Genomic DNA, 9,788 nt, shown 5'->3' with positions numbered 1-9,788 from the left:
TTTTTTTTTTTTTTTTTTTTTTTTAAACTCTTTTTTTTTTTTTTTTTTTTTTGGAAGCTTGGTGCACAATTTTAACCTAGTGCACGTCACAAAATAAGAACGAGGAACAAAGAACACAAAAGGAACAAGACAGGCTGATAACAGGAAACAAAAGATAAAGGGAAAGAAAACTGATTTTAGAACCTGTGCTCTGATACCAAATGATGCGAACCTCAATCGACACGCTTTGAGACCTAACAAAAATATTGGAATACTTGCCCAAGAAAGCTAAAAATTCAATTTTTTTGATAGAAACCTTGACCCAACGTTTATAATCGAAACGTGAACCAAAGGTATAAGTAATAGACCTTGACCCAATAATTATAATGAATCACGAACCAAAGGTATAAAGTTTGAACGCCACAAGGAAGAATCCCTGATAAGTTCACAGTTCTTGAAGAACCAAAAGAAGAGCAAAGCCTCACCTTTTCTGATTTTTATTTACTAATTTTTCTATTACAATGAGTGCATGCTATTTATATGACATGACTGGAAATAGAAAATATAAAACACGTACTAAATAATAAAATCCTAAATAAAAGTTGATTTGGTCTGAAATTAGCAGATCCAAAATAGGAAAAATAGCTAAAAACGTTCTAAATAATAAAAGCCTAAAATTAAGGTAGATCTGGTCCAAAACTAGATACTCCAGACTGGGAAAAATATCTATTAACTGATATGGAGCTGGAAAATCAATCAACCATTAATCCACACTATAAATCATGCCCAATTAAGCCAGATCTGCCCTCAATAGCTTGGATTAAATTTATTACCTTCATCTTCCTTTGGGCCAAGCTCGGAATGTCCTCCGTTAGAATCAGTCCAAATCTCTTGAACAAGCCCATTAAGTGCTTCTTTGATCTTCTTGGATCTTGCTTTAGTAATAGGCCCAACTGGAACATGCGATGGATCCTTGAATGCTTGTTGATTCTCATCAAAATGGGAATCCAGTCTACTTATAAAAAGAGAAAAATCCAGCAAAACGTGACAAAATAGGAAGCAAAAAAATATCTTCACAATTTTAGCTATTGAATGAACAGTAAAGAGACCAAATAACAAATTTAAACACCCTATGAATGTTAATTAAACAATATATAACTCAGTTCCAATAAGGGACCATATGGGGACTGTTGCCACTTGAACGCAGTTTTAAACTATTTTATTTAGTTGAGAAGAAAAATGAAAAGATAGAATATAAATTTACTTCCATACACCTATTACATATATATAATAAAAAGTAAAAATAAAAATAAAAGTTTATTCCCAAAAAAAAAAACATTTAAAAAAATGAATGTTTAAAGCTTGAAAAACAAAACAAGAAACACACACACACACACACAAAAGGAAACCAACTTGAAGAGTGGAGGGGCAGATGGGCAATTTCTCATCTTAAGTCCATTTTATCCCTCATTTGGGGAGAAAAATTTCTCTTCACAAAAATTAGACCCGGGGAGAAAACAATTCTCCCTCCCAAAATCACTCCCCCCAACCAAACATACACCCTTGCCATTTTCTCTACTATTTTCTCTCCTCCATTTCCCATGCGTCTCTCTTGCTTTCACTCCAACCAAATAAACTCTTATGGTTTTGCATTGTGCACACCATATAAGTGAAATATTCTTAAAGGCATACATACATTTACATAGAAAAAATTCAAAGGTACAAAGAAACACACACATAAACATATCCTCTTATCAAGCTCTCCCTTGCCCTAGGGTTGCATCATCTGGCCCTAGGTGTGGGTCATGGACTTGAGGGATCAAATTTTAAACTATTTTGACTTACTTTTAAACATTATTAAAAAATAATCAATTATTTTATATATTTTTTTAGACAAATAAAAAAATTAAAAATTAAAAAAATTAAAAAAGAGAGATCTCACCAACCAAGACAGCATAAATTATTTTTTTTAGGGCACATGCATGTAGCGGCGGAGCCACGTTGGGGCCGAGGGAGCCTTCACCTCCCCCCCACCCCCCCCCCACCCAATTTTTTTTTTAATTGAAATATATGCACTCATAAATGAAATATCCCAAAATTTTAGAAGATTTTTCAAAGACAGTACCCTTTTGGCCCCCCATCCTCTATTTGTTTTTCAGAGAAACTCCTCTGGTTTAACAATTTTCTGAAGAAAGAAAAATAATTTCAAAAAATGCCCTTTCTCATTTTTTCAGGGGGAAAAAACCTCTCTAGCTTACTTTGGTATTGACAGTTGAAGGAGCCCGTGTTTCACACACTTTTTTTTTTCTTCATTTTCAAAAAATTATGTCGTTGGTCCACTACCAGGAGATTTGCAGTTTACGTTCTCTCAGTTTCTCCTTCGTCTCTATGTCCCATTTTCCTTTTCCTTCTCTTCTTTACTTCAAGTGATTGATTTAGTGCTATACAATTTACAGGCTCCAAGACTTCTAAACTAATTTCTCTAATTCCAATACAATAAAGCTATTAAGAAAGGACCACATATATAGTTCAAAAACAAACACATCGGCAAAAAAATAAAAATAAAAAAATAACAAACAAACAAACAAAAAAACAAACAAACTCATCAAAAGCAAACTTGATATACCACTTTAGTAGTTTAGTTTACTCCTAGGTGTGGTACGGAAGAAATATATTACCACAACTTTTTTGTTACAAGATGTAGACAAATGTGATTGGTAGAGAAAAAATAGTGAGTCCATATATAAGTAATAGACAACCACTCACAATCTTTCATGATAAAGTTGTGGCAAAAGGTTGTAAAATAATTATGGTCCTAGAACCACTAAGACTTGCCTTCATCTATTATTTATTTTTTTAATTGATATATATATTATATAACATATAAATATAATAACTTATTATTAATTTGACAAAATATATTACTAGATATTTTGATTCAATTTATTTTTATGCATTTCAATTATTGTTGTCTAATTTTTAGCCATCTTTTAACCTATTAATAATATTCTTTTATCATAATTATTATAATTAATATGTTGTAATTTAACTTGAAAACCTAGGTCGATAGGCAAATTAAAAACTATATTGAGTTATAAATTAATCCAATTAACTGTATATATGTATCACACACACGCACACAAAAACATGTATTGTATATTGAATTGTGTTTATGATACTACTATATATTTTAGATAATTGTACATAGTATGGATATATATTAAAAAAAAAAAAATGTAATCGTCTTATTTATTACTCGGCCCCCTAACTACAAATTTCTAGTTCCATCACTATGTGCATGGGCCCATGGCAAAAGCCTAGTGGTCCATATATTTCAGTGTTTGCCCTAACTCCAAAGTGCATGCTCATTCTAGTTATGTTGTATACATGAGAATCCCAATTTGTATCGTATCATATCAAACCCCCTTTTTTTGTCTCTTCAGTATGTACATTTTAAGTCTGTTTGTTTATTGTTAAAAACTGAAAACACTGTAACAAAATAATTTTTAAATATGTGAATAGTGTCGTGGGATCCATTTTTAAAGTTAAATGTGCATTTTTCCCAAGTTGCGAGTCCCATGAACACTGCCTATAGACCCATTAAAAAAATCGCAGCCGCTGGGAAAAGCGCTTCCCAAACTCACACTTCATTGCGCACCTAGTGTATATTTGGATTGCACTGAAAACAGTAGACGTGCGCGTCTGCTTTTTTTGTGTGGGTCTTGTGCACTATTTACGGGACCCGCAAGTACGAATTTTAGCAAATTTTTCTTTAAAACTAGGTCCCATAGCACTATTCACACATTTAAAAATTATTTTGCTATAGTATTTTCAATTTTCAGTAATCAGTAATAAGCGGTATCCAAACAAACCCCTAGTGAAAAAACGGCACTACAGTAATTGTCATGCATCGAATGAAGTGCAAGACAGACACCGTATACATGACTAAATGAGAGACCTTGTTGGCATGTCAGTCTGTGCACACCATATGCAAAACGCTACTCTACTATATTTCCATCAAGAGAAAATCCAAAAAAAAAAAAATTGCAAATTAAAGCCTTATCAGTTTTTCACCTCAGAAATATAAATGGTACTAATATTTATTGCATTCCAAAAAAAAGATAGATAAATTGAGGCCATGCCTTCTTTCAAAAAAATAAAATCACTTATTATTATTCTTTGGTTAAAATCCAAAACTGGCCCTCTAAGTTTCAAGTTTTATCATTTCAATTCTCTAAGTTTCAGTTTTGTCATTTTAGTCCTCTAAGTTTCAAATTTTGTCAATTAAGTATTCTATTTGGCTCCAGTTAACTCTTTCCGTTTACTAACCAAAACAACGTTGTTTTGGGTTTTTTTTTTTTTTTTTTGTTTTAAATGAAGAAGAAGGCAGCTAGGGGGAATGACATCATTTCCCTGCCCTTGAAAACAAAACAAAACAAAAAAATCACGATACCAATTGAGCCCTAACTGAGAAAATTGGGGGAAAAAAAAAAGAGGGGGAAAGAGAGAGAGAGTTAGGGATCGGCATGGGGAAGAGACAGAGATTGCGAGATCCGCGAGGGACCGTGAGATTGAGACCGAGATAAAGAGATATATCGACACCGAGAGAGAATGCGATGGATTTTGCGGCAGGCTAGGGTATTCTCTGATGGGCTAGGATGTACTCCAGTGGGTTATGGTCTACTCTGGCAACTCCAACTCCAACCTTTTCAATCTGTGTTTTATCTTCTTTAAGCCAAATGATTCAATCCATGGCACTAACCATTTGATACAACTTATGCTTCAGTTTATTGCAAAATAGTATTATTTTGATCCTAGAAAAAATTAATTTAAAGAAGTTGTACTATGAAAAAGTGTGGTTTGGAAACACGTTATCAATGGGCACTGAGCCATTGCTAGTCTGAAGTCTGGCCTTGTTTGAATGAGATTCTAGCTTGATGGGATTTTTTTTTTTCAATGCATGTTAGGCGTTTAGGATTGTGCATTTGATTATTTCGCTTGGGAATATCCTGACGACAGATAAGATTTTGAAAACGGCAATTGTGGCTGCTTTTATTAGGTTCCCCAGTGCACTATTTGGCATGTTCTATATATTCTCCATTCTAGTTATACTTGATTCCATTGTCCCGGCTACTACAACTGGTTTGATGGATTTCTTTGAAACTTCTCTCATTTTCTTTCAAAGGTGGTTGTCATTGTTCTATATTCCTTCTTTGGTTGTACTTAGCTGGAACCGAAGCTGCTAGTGTGAAATTTTTTTTTTTTTTTAAATCTCTTCAGGGGCAGGGGAACCACGTCATTCCCCTTAGCTGCCTTTTTTATAAAAAAATATAATCATATTTTTTCTTTTTTTAATCACGAAATAAAAAAATTAAATTAAAAATAAAAGCCCAAAACGGCATTCTTTTGGTTGGTAAACAGAAAGAGTTAACAAAAGCCTAAAAGTATACTTAATTGACAAAATTTGAAATTTAGAGAACTGAAATGACAAAACTGAAACTTAAAAAATTGAAATGAAAAAAAGTTGAAACTTAGAGCAATTTTAGATTTTAGCCTTATTCCTTTCAGTAAATAGATTATTGCTCCCGTTCCATCATGGGATAATGAGTATGAGATCTTGATGAAGATATCTTTGGGCACGAGATACTAATTCTAACCAGCATTACCCCCTAGCTACAATCAACTTTAAATTTCCTCAACCTGGGTGTGAGAGTCCCTTCAATTAATTGATGACCGACGAAGAGGGCCTGAAGGTAAAAAATCATTCCTAATTAATAAGGTGAACCAAGCCGACATTCTTGATGATATCCACTCAAAGGCCTATAGTATTAGTGAATGTATCCGACCTTTCTAATTAATGAAGCTTGCATTCAAAAAAATCCTAAGGTAATATGTCTGGTTCTAATAATCCTTTTTGTGATATATATATATATATATATGCCGTACTAAGATGAATTTGGCTTTTTATTTTAATTTAATGCGAATCCAGAACATATGTATTGAGCTGGTTGTGGCTTCTTACCTCCTTCCAGCACCATTCCATCTAGTAGGTTAGTTAATGTCCTGCAGATTCATTGACTTGTTGTATGCGTGACTGTGACATGGTTGAAATAGCATCAGGATCATGTTTTTGGCCGTAGACTGAAAAAAAATTTGAAACTTAAAAAATTGAAATGAAAAAAAGTTGAAACTTATGAGCAGTTTTAGATTGTAGCCTTGTTTCTTTCGGTAAATAGATTATTGCTCCTGTTCCATCATGGGATACTGAGTATGAGATCCTGATGATGATATCTTTGGGCACGAGATTCTAATTCTAACCAGCATTACCGCCTAGCTACAGCCTACAATCAACTTTAAATCTCCTCAACCTGGGTGTGAGGGGCCCTTCAATTAATTGATGACCGAAGAAGAGGGCCAGAAGGTAAAAAATCATTCCTAATTAACAAGGTGAACCAAGCCGACATTCTTTATAATATCCACTCAATGGCCTATATTATTAGCGAATGTATCCAACCTTTCTAATTAATGAAGTTAAGCTTGCATTCAAAAAATATCCGAAGGTAACATGTTTGGTTCTGATAATCCTAGGTTAGTTAATGTCCTGCAGATTCATTGACTTGTTGTATGCGTGACTGTGACATGGTTGAATTGAAATAGCATCAGGTTCATGTTTTTGGTCGTAGACTGAAAAAAATAAAAATTATTGATATTAGTAGTTAATACTAATAGGCTGTATGGTTTTGCGCATATTATTTTGCATCAGCCATTTTAGTCCCACGCACGACAATCCTATTTCTGATTTCCCACCACGTCCCAGCTATAAGCCAAGCAAATACTTTTTCTTTTCTTTTTTTCTTTTTTCTTTTTTTTTTGGGGAAAGAAAGCCAAGACTTTTTTTTTTTGAATAAAAAAAAATTCTTTAGTATGAGCTCATCAACCTCGTGCCATATGATGATAATAAATAATACCATATGTATCACACGGACCTTACAAGACATTTCTTACCACTTAGTCACATGCAAATAAATTATTGATTATCAAAATAAACAATAAAATAGTATATAGTTAAAATTATTTTCCGAGTCCTCTAAAATCAGCATTGCTCTCATTGACATAGATTCAATCAGAGCCGTCAACGTCCATTTCCAAGGGCCCTATTAAATCAGAATGATCTTTTTTTTTTCTTTTTTCTTTTTTTGCATGACTAATTTACATATGTAACTTCAACATTATGAAGAATATTGATTCTGAATGAAGCTGGACATTGTATGTAGTGAAGTTTCCCTCCTGAGATACCATGACAAGATGTCGGGTCAATATATGCTGGACTGAATAAAGAATCATCAAAGAAAGTTTCAAATTAGCAGGGCACGTTGCCCCTTAGGAGCAATATAAAGCCTCAAAGACCAAAGACAAAAAAAGCATCCCATTTCAACTCCATAGATTGACACAAGCAGTTGATAATTGTTCATTGGAATTGGAATGGCAAGGTTACGAGCATTGTTAATGGTTGTATTCATCTCTGCAATTGCACTAAATCAAATTTTAGTTAATGCCAAGTTTTCTAAGAGCATGTATTTTGCTTCGGGTGCTAACAATCAGTCTACAATGTTAGGCAATGGTGATAATCTTCAACTCGTTTTGGATAAAACTGCAGGTAAAATAATCTTCTTATCATCCGTCTCATATGCAATTTGACATTTGAATGTTAGCTTTATCTGCTTAATTTTTTGTTGCGAAAAAAAGTACATTGCACTTGATGCATCTAATTACATATATAACAAATACATAAATAATGCATATCTTGAGCATAAACACAAAATTTTGCATGTGAGCCAAATTATCAGATTACTCCATTAGTTACAAAATCTAAAGAAATCAAATTAGTCAATTCCTAGCTTGGCAATTATCAAAACGTACATGTTATGTAACCTATGATCAGATCATAGAATCTCATATTAGAAACTGAGAAATGAACATACAAAGGCTCATATAATAATGATTTCTCTCTGCTTAATTAATCATTCATGCTGCATTGGGTATTCAGGCACTCGAATTCAATCAAAGCAGGCATTCTTATTTGGAGCCATTCAAATGCTCATTAAGTTGGTAACTGGGAACTCCGCTGGAACAGTGACAGCCTACTATGTAAGTTCATTCATTTAAATCATTACTTTGTCTTTGTCAAAAAAGATTTATATCATACATCTTTTTATAATAAATACAACACATGCACCCCATATGGATTGAACCCATGTCCTCACCTTCCATCCTTGCTTATGGGAGGAAGGAGAAGATATTGGATCCAAAGACTTTGCGTAGCTCTAAAGCACGCATGTCTTTCACAAAACCAATGTGTGGTCAAAAGTGCTAATTCCCCTTTCTTAAATGTCTGCAGCTATCCTCTAGTGGGAGCAACCACGATGAAATAGACTATGAGTTTTTAGGGAATGTTTCAGGACAACCTTACATTATCCACACACACATCTACACAAAAGGAAATGGAAGCAAGGAACAGCAATTCTACCCTTGGTTTGACCCAACTGATGGTTTCCACAACTACAGCATACACTGGAACCCCACTGAAGTAGTGTAAGTAGACTTACCAGGTTGCCGTTAATCATTTTTTTTCCTGTTGTATAAGACGAAAGACATTTTTTCCAAACCGCAATGGCTTCCCCCAAACAGATGTTTATGACTTTATTCTCTTCCCCTCCTGAAAATTTCAACAAATTTTGTCATTCCCAATCATCTGAACTTATTTCCCTATATTCTCCCAACGGGTTCATAATTCCTAATAAAAATCCAGGAACCCAACTGTTCCTAAACTCTGAATTTGTCACTATATTTTCAGGTGGTATGTCAACAGTATACCAATTCGTGTATTCAGAAACTACGAGAATAAAGGGATTGCTTAACCCAATAAGCAGGGGATGAGGGTCTACTCCAGCCTATGGAATGCAGATAACTGGGCAACAAGAGGAGGACTTGAAAAGATCAACTGGACTCGTTCACCCTTTGCTGCAAAATTCAGTCAATTTAGGCCAAGGGCTTGCCTGTGGCAAGGATCAGCCAGCATCAGTCAATGTGCTTCCAACACCACTGCTGCTAATTGGTATACTTCCCCCGGATACAAACGGTTAAGTTATGCTAAGTTTGGTCAATTACATTGGGTGAGAGACAACTTTATGATCTACGACTACTGCAAAGATACAAAAAGGTTCAAAGGACAGCTACCTCCCGAATGTTTTAAACAACAATTCTAACATGAGGATCAGCAATCCAGCTAAAATTTTCAATTGTTGTTTCTGTTTCATTCGTATTGAATTAATTTTATTTTTGTTCATATACCAAATATGGTTTCTTTGTCGCTCTCTGGCTATTTTTATTGAACATGTTTTTTTTTTTTTTTGGAGAAACCGGACCCGAAGGACTGCTAGATTAAAATAAAGGAAGATTACAAGGCATCACAAACTACAATAGGAGCAATATCATCAGGTACGGATTCCATCCACACCTAAAGCTCGTTACCAGACCTGGATTTTCTTGCAAGGAAATGGGCGACTGAATTACCAAGTCGTTTTACATGTGCCAAATTACAAAAGCGAAAACCGCTAGCTAGCCTAAGAGAATCATTGATGATCAGCCCGAATTCAGGATGGTTTGAATCACCCTCACGCAGTGCCTTATAAACGATCTCGGCATCTCCCTCGAATGTAGCGTCGAATACACTTAGCTCCATGGCAAACAGGACAGCTCGCCTACAAGCCAGAGCCTCCACCATAGCAACAGAGGAAGGAAGAGGGATT

At 34.5% G+C, this 9,788-nt stretch overlaps 1 pseudogene; it reads left to right on the top strand.

The window, feature by feature from the left end:
• The first annotated feature begins 7,450 nt into the window (after positions 1-7,450).
• On the top strand, positions 7,451-9,278 carry LOC111990990 (probable xyloglucan endotransglucosylase/hydrolase protein 26; annotated as a pseudogene).
• Positions 9,279-9,788: the final 510 nt, after the last annotated feature.

This window comes from Quercus suber, unplaced genomic scaffold, assembly GCF_002906115.3.
Source record: "Quercus suber isolate HL8 unplaced genomic scaffold, Cork oak 2.0 scaffold_90, whole genome shotgun sequence".
Classification (NCBI taxonomy): domain Eukaryota; kingdom Viridiplantae; phylum Streptophyta; class Magnoliopsida; order Fagales; family Fagaceae; genus Quercus; species Quercus suber.
Note: the sequence above shows the minus strand (reverse complement) of the source record. Positions and strands in the feature narration are given on the sequence as shown.